The sequence below is a fragment of the Triticum dicoccoides genome, chromosome 1B (genome assembly GCF_002162155.2).
Source record: "Triticum dicoccoides isolate Atlit2015 ecotype Zavitan chromosome 1B, WEW_v2.0, whole genome shotgun sequence".
Taxonomy (NCBI): domain Eukaryota; kingdom Viridiplantae; phylum Streptophyta; class Magnoliopsida; order Poales; family Poaceae; genus Triticum; species Triticum dicoccoides.
The window spans coordinates 297,274,299-297,287,025 of NC_041381.1; positions in this window are offsets into that span (position 1 = coordinate 297,274,299).

Consider the following 12,727-nt stretch of genomic DNA (forward strand, 5'->3'; position numbering starts at 1 on the left):
GTTTTTAATAATGAGAAAGGAGCTCCCGAGGACACATGGGAATTGTCGTCAAGCTAGTTTTCATCACGTCCATATGATTCGCGTTCAATACTTTGATAATTTGATATGTGGGTGGACCGGTGCTTGGGTACTGCCCTTACTTGGACAAGCATCCCACATATGATTAACCCCTATTGCAAGCGTCCGCAAGTACAAAATAAGTATTAAGGTAAACCTAACCACAACATTAAACGTAGGGATCCAAATCAGCCCCTAACGAAGAAACACATAAACTAGGGTTTAAGCTTCTGTCACTCTAGCAACCCATCATCTACTTATTACTTCCCAATGCCTTCCTCTAGGCCCAAATAATGGTGAAGTGTCATGTAGTCGACGTTCACATAACACCACTAGAGGAAAAGACAACATACATCTCATCAAAATATCGAACGAATACCAAATTCACATGACTACTAATAGCAAGACTTCACCCATGTCCTCAGGAACAAACGTAACTACTCACAAAGCATATTCATGTTCATAATTAGAGGAGTAATAATATGCATTAAGGATCTTAATATATGATCTTCCACCAAGTAAACCAATTAGCATCAACTAAAAGGAGTAATCAACACTACTAGCAACCCGCAGGTACCAATTTGTGGTTTTGATACAAGATTGGATACAAGAGATGAACTAGGGTTTTGAGAGGAGATGGTGCTGGTGAAGATATTGATGGAGATTGACCCCCTCCCGATGAGAGGATCGTTGGTGATGACGTTGGTGATGATTTCCCCCTCCCGGAAGGAAGTGTCCCCGGCAGAACAGCTCCGCCGGAGCCCTAGATTGGTTCCACCAAGGTTCCGCCTCGAGGCGGCGGAGTTTCGTCCTGTAAGCTTGCCCACGATTTTTTCCAGTGTAAAAGCCCTCATATAGCAGAAGATGGACACCGGGGCCCACCAGGGGGCCCAGGAGACAGGGGTGCGCCCAGTAGGGGGGGGGGGGCACGCCCCCCACCCTCCTGGACAGGGCGTGGGGCCCCTGGTGTATTTCTTCCGCTCAAAAATTCTTATTAATTCCAAAATTAGGTTTCGTGGAGTTTCAGGATTTTTGGAGCAGTGTAGAATAGGTTTCCAATGTTTGCTCCTTTTCCAGCCAGAATTCCAGCTGCCGACATTCCCCCTCTTCATGGTAAACCTTGTAAAATAAGAGAGAATAGCCATAAGTGTTGAGATATAATGTGTAATAACAGCCCATTATGCAATAAATATTGATATAAAAGCATGACGCAAAATGTACGTATCAACTCCCCCAAGCTTAGACCTCGCTTGTCCTCAAGTGGAAGCCGATATCGAAAAATATGTCCACATGTTTAGAGATAGAGGTGTCGATAAAAATAAAATACGGACATGAGGGCATCATGATCATTCTTATAACCGCAACATATATAGATTTATCATATGATTTTTTATGCTCAAGTAACAATCAATTCACAATGTCAAGTATGGTTCAAAAACTTCATTGAGAACTAACAAACTATAATTTCAGTCATTGAAGCAATTGCAATTTATCATAACATTAGAAAGAGTCAATAATAGAGCTTTTCAGCAAATTCACATACTCAACTATCTTGTAGTCTTCTATAATTGCTAACACTCACGCAATACTTGTGGTCATGGAGTTTCAGCCAGACACTAAGAAAGATAGGGGCTTATTGTGTTACCTTCCAACGTATTCACCTTTAGGTGATGTCAACAATAATATCCCATGCTAACTTACATCCAATTGGATATATATATCATGATCTTTCAAACACGAGGAGCTTGCCAAAGGATAAAATGAAAAAGGGAAAGGTGAGGATCACCTTGACTCAAGCATAAAGTAAAAACATAAAGTAAAAGATAGGCCCTTCGCAGAGGGAAGCAGAGGTTGTCATGTGCTTTTAGGGTTGGATGCACAAAATCTTAATGCAAAAGAACGTCATTTTGTATTGCCCCTTGTATGTGGACCTTTATTATGCAGTCCGTCGTTTTTATTACTTCCATAACAAGATCGTACAAAGCTTATTTTCTCTGCACTAATAAGTCATACATATTTAGATAGCAATTTTTATTGCCTGCAACATGACAGCTTACTTGAAGAATCTTACTCAATCCATAGGTATATATGGTGGACTCTCATGGCAAAACTGGGTTTAAGGATCTTTGGAAGCACAAGTAGTATCTCTACTTGGTGCAAGGAATTTGGCTAGCATGAGGGGGAAAGGCAAGCTCAACATGTTTGGAAGGTCAATGACAATATACTTTAACTGAGATGTGAGAAAACATAAACCATTGCGTTGTCTTCCTTGTCCAACGCCAACTCTTTTAGCATGTCATACTTAATGAGTGCTCCCAATCATAAAAGGTGTCCAAGATAATATATTTATATGTGAACCTCTCTTTCCTTATCACTTCCTATTAATTGCAACGATGACCAAAACTACGTTTATCAACTCTCAACATTTTTTATGCCTCATACTTTCTATGTGTGAAGTCATCACTAACCATAAGATCAATATGAACTCTTTTATTCTTTCTACTTTCTCAAGATCATAGCAACATAGCAAAGCCCTTGACTCAACACTAATCATTATTATAGATAGCTCACGGACTCGATTACATAAAGGGATCACAAAGCAAAACTCAAAACTACTTGATATCAAAACTTCAATCTACTAGATCAAGATACTACTAAAAGGATCAAACTAAATAAAATGGTAAAGATAGGAGTGTGTTGGTGATACGATACCGGGGCACCTCCCCCAAGCTTGGCAGTTGCCAAGGGGAGTGCCCATACCCATGTGACTATGTCCTCAGAGGTGGTGAAGTAGGAGTTGTTGATGATATAGGCTTGTCGTCCATCTTCCAAGGCATAGGCTCTCCATCATAGAAGGGTGATCGAGTCTCCGGGATCCTTAAATCTGTAGCCAAACTCATCCTATTGAATCTATATTCATACTCATAGTTCTGGTTTTGCAGGTCATAGATCTGGGCTTGGAGGTGCTCGATTTTCTCTTGAAGCTTGAAGATGGTCTCCCCAATGACTTTGGCATCCAACTTGTGGTTGTTGGTGAACTCCGTGATCATCATGTGGTTGGCGTTGAGTCCACGCTCCACCATCCCTTGGCACTTGAAAACTTGCTGCTCTAGGGTGGCGAGCTTTGTCTCCATGCTTCCGGTACGCCTTGGTCCCTCCACATCATGGATGTGCAGCACCCCCTCACACATCTCAATGGTTTGAGGGTGTTGCAGCACCTCCGCGAGATAGGGGTTGATAACCCTCTCGAAAAACTTGTCCTTGGGAGCTCTTGGAGACGACATGATGCTCTAGATCTGGAACAGAAACAACTCGAAACGAAAACAGAGGATATTTGCGAGATACGGTGGTCAAAACCTTCGGGAGTATATATAATGAATTTTTACCGACCAAAATATGTAACGTGGAAGAAAACGGAGTCCGGGAGGCACACAAGGTGCCCACGAGACAGGGGGCGCGCCCAGTAAGGGTGGGCGCGCCCTCCACTCTCGTGGGGGCCTCGTGTCCCTTTCGGACTACTTATTTATTCCTAAAATTCTTAAATATTCCAAAACTAATAAAAATTTCCATTGGAGTTGTTTTGGAGTCGGTTTACTTACCGTACCACATACCTATTCCTTTTTGGAGTCTGGAACATTCTGGAAAGTGTCCCTTATGTATTCCTCCGGGGTTACGGTTTCAACAATATTAGTTTCAACATTGATAGGATTAGCAGAAATATAATGTTTAATTCTTTGACCGTTTACCACCCTCGAACTTGTGCCTTCGAAGTTGTTGATTTTTATGGCACCAGAACGATAGACCTCCTCAATCACGTTAGGACCTTCCCATTTAGAGAGAAGTTTTCCTGCAAAAAATCTTAAATGAGAGTTGAATAATAACACATAATCTCCTACGTTAAACTCACATTTTTGTATTCTTTTGCCATGCTAGCGTTTGACTTTTTCTTTGAATAGATTGGCATTCTCATAAGCTTGGGTTCTCCATTCATCAAGTGAGCTAATATCAAACAACCTCTTCTCACCGGCAAGTTTGAAGTCATAGTTGAGCTCTTTAATAGACCAATATGCTTTATGTTCAAGTTCAAGAGGTAAATGACACGCTTTTCCATAAACCATCTTATATGGAGACATACCCATAGGATTTTTATACGCAGTTCTATAGGCCCATAATGCATCATCAAGTTTTCTGGACCAATTCTTTCTAGATCTATTCACAGTCTTTTGCAAAATTAATTTGAGCTCTCTATTGCTCAACTCTACTTGACCACTAGACTGCGGGTGATAAGAAGATGCGATTCTATGATTGACATCATACTTAGCAAGCATCTTACGGAAAGCACCATGAATAAAATGTGAACCACCGTCAGTCATAAGATATCTAGGGACTCCAAACCTCAGAAAAATAACTTCTTTAAGCATTTTAATAGAAGTGTTATGATCAGCACTACTAGTTGGAATAGCTTCTACCCACTTAGTAACGTAATCAACAGCAACTAAAATATGTGTATAACCATTAGAGGCAGGAAAAGGTCCCATATAACCAAAGCCCCAAACATCAAACGGTTCAATAACAAGAGAATAATTCATATGCATTTCTTGACGTCTACTAATGTTACCTACTCTTTGACATTCATCACAAGATAAGACAAACTTACGAGCATCTTTGAAGAGAGTAGGCCAATAAAACCCAGATTGCAATACCTTGTGTGCAGTTCTATCTCCAGCGTGGTGTCCTCCATAGGATTCAGAGTGACACTTGCGTAGGATCTGTTCCTGTTCATGCTCAGGCACACAACGTCTAATAACACCGTCTACTCCTTCTTTATAAAGGTGTGGGTCATCCCAAAAGTAATGTCTTAAATCATAAAATAACTTTTTCTTTTGCTGGTATGTGAAACTAGGCGGTATAAATTTAGCAACAATGTAATTAGCATAATCAGCATACCAAGGAGCAGTACAATAAGCATTAATGACCGCTAATTGTTCATCAGGAAAACTATCATCAATAGGCAGTGGGCCATCAAGAACATTCTCTAACCAAGACAAGTTGTCTGCAACAGGGTTCTCAGCTCCCTTTCTATCAATAATATGTAAATCAAATTCTTGGAGCACGAGAACCCATCTAATGAGCCTAGGCTTAGCATCTTTCTTTACCATGAGATATTTAATAGCAGCATGACCAGTGTGAATAGTAACTTTGGAATCAACAATATAAGGTCTAAACTTATCACATGCAAACACAACTGCTAAGAACTCTTTTTCAGTAGTAGCATAATTTCTCTGGGCAGTATCAAGAGTCTTACTAGCATACTAGATAACATTCAAGTTCTTATCAACTCTTTGCCCTAGAACAACACCTACAACATAATCACTAGCATCACACATAATTTCAAAAGGTAAATTCCAATCAGGTGGCTGGACAATAGGTGCAGTGATCAAAGCTTTCTTAAGTATTTCAAATGCTTCTACACAGTCATCATCAAAGACAAAAGGAATATCTTTTTGCAATAAATTAGTCAGAGGCCTAGAGATTTTAGAAAAGTCCTTAATGAACCTCCTATAAAAACCGGCATGACCAAGGAAACTTCTTATACCTTTTATGTCCTTGGGACATGGCATCTTTTCAGTAGCATCAACTTTAGCTTTGTCAACTTCAATACCTCTCTCGGAAATCTTGTGCCCCAAGACAATGCCTTCATTAACCATAAAGTGACACTTTTCCCAATTCAGGACGAGACTAGTGTCTTTGCATCTCTGCAAAACTCGATCAAGGTTGCTCAAACAATCATCAAAAGAGGATCCATAAACGGAGAAGTCATCCATGAATACCTCACTTATCTTTTCACAAAAAACAGAGAATATAGCTATCATGCATCTTTGAAAGGTAGCAGGTGCATTACATAAACCAAAAGGCATACGTCTATAAGCAAAAGTACCGGAAGTGCAAGTAAAAGTAGTTTTTGATTGATCCCCCGCTGACACAGGTATTTGAGAGAAACGAGAATAACCATCTAGAAAGCAGAAATGAGTGTGTTTGGATAGTATTTCTAGCATTTGATCAATAAAAGGTAAAGGGTAATGATCTTTCTTAGTAGCCTTATTTAATTTGCGGAAATCAATTACCATCCTATAACCTGTAATATTTCTTTGCGGGATCAATTCATCTTTATCATTAGGAACAACGGTGATACCTCCCTTTTTAGGAACACAATGGACAGGGATTACCCAATCACTATCAGCAACGGGATAAATTATACCTGCCTCAAGGAGCTTTAGTATCTCCTTTCTTACCACTTCTTTCATCTTGGGATTCAGTCGTCGTTGAGGATCTCTAACTGGTTTGGCATCGTCCTCCAAATTAATTTTGTGTTGGCATAACGTGGGACTAACGCCCTTAAGATCATCCAGAGTATATCCAATAGCAGCTCGGTGCTTCTTCAGAGTTTTCACTAATCTTTCTTCTTCTTGCTCTGAAAGGTTAGCACTAATAATAACATGATATATTTTCTTTTCATCAAGATAAGCATACTTAAAATTAGCGGGTAATGGTTTGAGTTCAGACACGGGATCACCCTTGGGTGGAGGTGGATCTCCAAAATTTCAACGGGAAGATTATGTTTCAGCACAGGTTCCTGTTTAAGGAACACTTCATCTATTTCCCTTCTTTCCTTCATAAACATATCATTTTCATGGTCTAGCAAATATTGTTCTAACGGATCAGTAGGAGGCACGGCAATGGAAGCAAGACCAATAATCTCATCTTTACTAGGTGGTTCCCTATCACGTGGTTGTCTACAAAACTTAGCGAAATTAAACTCATGAGACATACCATCTAAGCCAATGGTGACAATATCTTTTTCACAATCAATCTTAGCACTAGCTGTATTCAAGAAGGGTCTACCAAAAATAATGGGACAAAAATCATCTTTTGGGGAACCAAGAACAAGAAAATCAGCAGGGTATTTAACCGTCCCATACAAGACTTCAACATCTCTAACAATCCCAATTGGTTTAATGGTATCCCTATTAGCAAGCTTAATGGTAACATCAATGTCTTCTAATTCAATGGGTGCAATGTCATGCATAATTTCTTGATATAAGGTATAAGGTATTACACTAGCACTAGCACCCATATCACATAAGCCATGATAATAGTGATCTCCTATTTTAATAGAAATAACAGGCATGCCTACGACAGGTCTATGTATCTTAGTATCTGGTCTAGCAATATTAGCAGATTCATCGCAGAAATAAATAACATGCCCATCTAAATCATCATCCAAGAGATCTTTAACCATAGTAATACTAGGTTCAACATTGATTTGCTTAGGAGGTGTATAAGTCCTAGTATTACTCTTGCGAATAACAGTCGAAGTTTTAGCATGATCCATTATCCTAACAGGAAATGGGGGTTTCTCAACATAAGTAGTAGGGACAATAGGATCACTATAGGTGATAGTCTTTTCTTCAACTGTAATAGGTGCAACTACTTTCACTTCAACAGGAGGATTATATTTAAACCACTTCTCTTTAGGGAGATCAACCTGAGTAGCAAAAGATTCACAGAAGGAAGCTACTATCTCAGAGTCAAGTCCATACTTATCGCTAAATCCACGAAAAGCATCGGTATCCATAAAAGATTTAAACAATCGAACTTAGGTGTCATACCTGACTCCTTACCATCGTCGGAACCCCAATCTTCAGAGTTGCATTTAATTCTTTCCAATAAGTCCCATTTGAAATCAATAGTCTTCAGCATATAAGAACCAGCACAGGAAGTATCGAGCAGGTTGCGATCATTAAGAGAAAGCCGAGCATAAAAGTTTTGAATAATCATTTCCCGGGAGAGCTCATGATTGGGGCATGAATATAACATTGACTTAAGCCTCCCCCAAGCTTTAGCGATGCTTTCTCCTTCGCGAGGCCAGAAATTATATATGTAATTACGATCACGATGAACAAGATGCATAGGATAGAACTTCTGGTGAAATTCCAACTTCAATCGCTTATAATTCCATGTCAAGGCATCTCCCTTCAAATATAAAGGGAAGACCTTCCTTTTGACAACATTATCGGGAATACCTGCAAGCTTAAATAATCCACAAACTTCATCCACAAAGATAAGGTGTAAATCAGGATGCAATGTTCCATCTCCTGCAAATGGATTAGCTAGCAGTTTCTCTATCATACCCGAAGGAATCTCAAAGTAAATATTTTCATAAAGTTCCGTAGGTTGAGGAGCAACTCTTTGCTCTTCTAGTTGGGGTGAAGATACCCCGAACAAGCCCCTCAAAGGATTAGTTTCCATAGTGACAAGTAACAGAAAATTTCAGCACACTATATAAATTTTTCCTTACCAAGTGCCACTCACCAAAAGCGCTACACTCCAAGGCAACAGCGCCAGAAAAGAGTCTTGATGACCCACAAGTGTAGGGGATCTATCTAGTCCTTTAGGTAAGTAATAGTGTCAAACCCAACGAGGAGCAGAAGGAAATGATAAGCGGTTTTCAGTAAGGTTTTCTCTGCAAGCACTGAAATTATAGGTAACAGATAGTTTGGTGATAAGATAAATAGTAACGAGCAACAAGTAAATAAAGTAAATAAAGTGCAGCAAGGTGGCCCAATCCTTTATGTAGCAAAGGATAAGCCTGGACAATTTCTAATAGTGAGAAAGGAGCAACCGAGGACACATGGGAATTATCGTCAAGCTAGTTTTCATCACGTTCATATGATTCGCGTTCGGTACTTTGATAATTTGATATGTGGGTGGACCGGTGCTTGGGTACTACCCTTACCTGGACAAGCATCCCACTTATGATTAACCCCTATTGCAAGCGTCCGCAACTACAAAAGAAGTATTAAGGTAAACCTAACCACAACATTAAACGTATGGATCCAAATCAGCCCCTAACGAAGCAACGCATAAACTAGGGTTTAAGCTTCTGTCACTCTAGCAACTCATCATCTACTTATTACTTCCCAATGCCTTCCTGTAGGCCCAAATAATGGTGAAGTGTCATGTAGTCGATGTTCACATAACACCACTAGAGGAAAAGATAACATACACCAAATTCACATGACTACTAATAGCAAGACTTCACCCATGTCCTCAGGTACAAACGTAACTACTCACAAAGCATATTCATGTTCATAATCATAGGAGTAATAATATGCATTAAGGATCTGAACATATGATCTTCCACCAAGTAAACCAATTAGCATCAACTACAGGGAGTGATCAACACTACTAGCAACCCACAGGTACCAATTTGTGGTTTTGATACAATATTGGATACAAGAGATGAACTAGGGTTTTGAGAGGAGATGGTGCTGGTGAAGATGTTTATGGAGATTGACCCCCTCCCGATGAGAGGATTGTTGGTGATGACATTAGTGATGATTTCCCCCTCCCGGAGGGAAGTGTCCCCGGCGGAACAGCTCCGCCGGAGCCCTAGATTGGTTCCGCCAAGGTTCCGCCTCGTGGCGGCGGAGTTTCGTCTCGTAAGCTTGCCCACGATTTTTTCCAGGGTAAAAGCCCTCATATAGCAGAAGATGGACACCAGGGGGCCCAGGAGACAGGGGGCGCGCCCAGTAGGGGGGGCGCCCCCACCCTCTTGGACAGGGTGTGGACCCCCTAGTGTATTTCTTCCGCTCAATAATTCTTATTAATTCCAAAAATAGGTTTCGTGGAGTTTCATGATTTTTGGAGCAATGTAGAATAGGTTTCCAATGTTTGCTCATTTTCCAGCTAGAATTCCAGTTATCGGCATTCCCCCTCTTCATGGTAAACCTTGTAAAATAAGAGAGAATAGCCATAAGTATTGAGATATAATGTGTAATAACAGACCATAATGAAATAAATATTGATATAAAAGCATGATGCAAAATGGACGTATCAATACCCCCGATACTACTCATAGATTCATCAAAATAAGCAAACAACACACGAAAAACAGAATCTGTCAAAAACAGAACAATCTGTAGCAATCTGTAACTTTCGAATACTTCTATAACTCCAAAAATTCTTAAATAAATTGTTAGACGTGAGGAATTTGTCTATTAATCATCTGCAAAAATAATAAACCTAAAATCACTCTCCAATAAAAAATGACAGCTAATCTCGTGAGCGCAAAAGTTTCTGATTTTTACAGCAAGATCGCAAAGACTTCACCCAACTCTTCCCAAAGGTTCTACTTGGCACAAACACTAATTCAAACATAAAACCACATATAACCAGAGGCTAGATGAATTATTTATTACTAAACAGGAGCAAAAGGTAAAGAACAAAAATAAAATTTGGTTGCCTCCCAACAAGCGCTATCATTTAACGCCCCTAGCTAGGCATTGAGATTTCGATGATGCTCACATGAAAGACAATAATTGAAGCGCAAAGAGAGCATCATGAGACACGTGACAAACACCTCTAAGTCTAACATACTTCTTATGCATAGGCATCTTATAGGCAAACAAATTATCATAGCAAGCAAAAACTAGCATATGCAAGGAAGCGGAAAGAAAAAATAGCAACCTCAACATAATGAGAGGTAATTTAGTAACATGAAATTTCTACAACCATATTTTCCTCTCTCATAATAATTACATGTGGGATCATAATAAAATTCAACAAAATAGGTATCACATAAAATATTTTCAACACGATCCACATGCATGCGAAGTTGACACTCTTCCGAAATAGTGGGATTAACATTAACTAAAGTCATGACCTCTCCAAACCCACTTTTATCAAAAATTTCATAAGATCGAACATTCTCCGAATATGTGGGATCTAAAATTGAAACTCTTCCAAACCCATTGTCAATATTATTTCAAACACTATTATCAATCTCATATTCATCATGGGGCTTAAATAATTTTTCAAGATCATAAGAAGAATCACCCCAGTCATGATCATTGCAACAAGTAGTGGACATAGCAAAACTAGCATCCCCAAGCTTAGGGTTTTGTATATCATTAAGACAATTGACATTAATAGAATTTATGATAACATCATTGCAATCATGCTTTTTATTCAAAGATCTATCGTGAATCACTTCATAAAGCACTTCATCACAATTTTCAGATTCACGGATTTCAAGCAAAACGTCATAAAGATAGTCTAGTGCACTCAACTCACTAGCAATAGGTTCATCGTAATTGGATCTCTTAAAAATATTAGCAAGTGGATGAGGATCCATAAACTTTTAGCAAGCAAAGATGCAAGCAAAAAGAAGGCACATGGTAACACAAGCAAACAAAAGATCGAACGGAAGAGGGACAAAGAAAAGGCAAAGGTTTTCGAAAATCATTTTAAAAGTGGGGGAGAGGAAAACGAGAGGCGAATGGCAAGTAATGTAATGCGAGGGAGAAGAGTTTATGATGGGTACTTGGTATGTCTTGATTTGGCATAGATCTCCTCAGCAACGGCGCTAGAAATCCTTCTTGCTACCTCTTGAGCATGCGTTGGTTTTCCCTTGAAGAGGAAAGGGTGATGCAGCAAAGTAGCGTAAGTATTTCCCTCAGTTTTGAGAACCAAGGTATCAATCCAGTAGGAGACAACGCACAAGTCACCTAGTACCTGCACAAACAATCAAGAACCTTCCAACCAACACGATAAAGGGGTTGTCAATCCCTTCACGACCACTCAGAAAAGTGAGATCTAATAGAGATAGTAAAGTAAATATTTTTGGTATTTTTATTGTATAGATTGGAATGTAAAGATTGCAAAATAGTAAACGAGAAGTGATGTAAATAAAATAGATGCAATATAATAGGAAAGAGATCCGGAGGCCATATGTTTCACTAGTGGCTTCTCTCAAGATAGCATGTATTACGGTGGGTGAACAAATTACTACCGAGCAATTGATAGAAAATAGCATAGTTATGAAGATATCTGAGGCAATGATCATGAATATAGGCATCACGTCCGTGTCAAGTAGACCGAAACGATTCTGCATCTACTACTATTACTCCACACATCGACTGCTATCCAGCATGCATCTAAAGTATTAAGTTCATAAGAACGGAGTAACGCATTAAGCAAGATGACATGATGTAGAGGGATAAACTCAAGCAATATGATATAAATCCCATAATTTTATCCTCGATGGCAACAATACAATACGTGCCTTGCTGCCCCTACTGTCACTGGGAAAGGACACCACAAGATTGAACCCAAATCTAAGCACTTCTCCCATTGCAAGAAAGATCAATCTAGTAGGCCAAACTAAACCGATAATTCGAAGAGACTTGCAAAGATATCAAATCATGCATATAAGAATACAGAGAAGAACCAAATAATATTCATAGATAATCTTGTTCATAAATCCACAATTCATCGGATCTCGGCAAAACACACCGTAAAAGAGTATTACATCGAATAGATCTCCAAGAACATCAAGGAGAACTTTGTATTGGGAATCAAAAAGAGAGAAGAAGCCATCTAGCTAATAACTATGGACCCGAAGGTCTATGGTAAACTACTCACGCTTCATCGGAGAGGCAATGGTGTTGATGTAGAAGCCCTCTATGATCGATTCCCCCTCAAGCAGATCACCGAAAAAGGCCCCAAGATGGGATCTCGCGGGTACACAAGGTTGCGACGGTGGAAAAGTGGTTTCGTGGCTCTCACCGATGTTCTAGGGTATAAGAGTATATATAGGCGAAAGAAG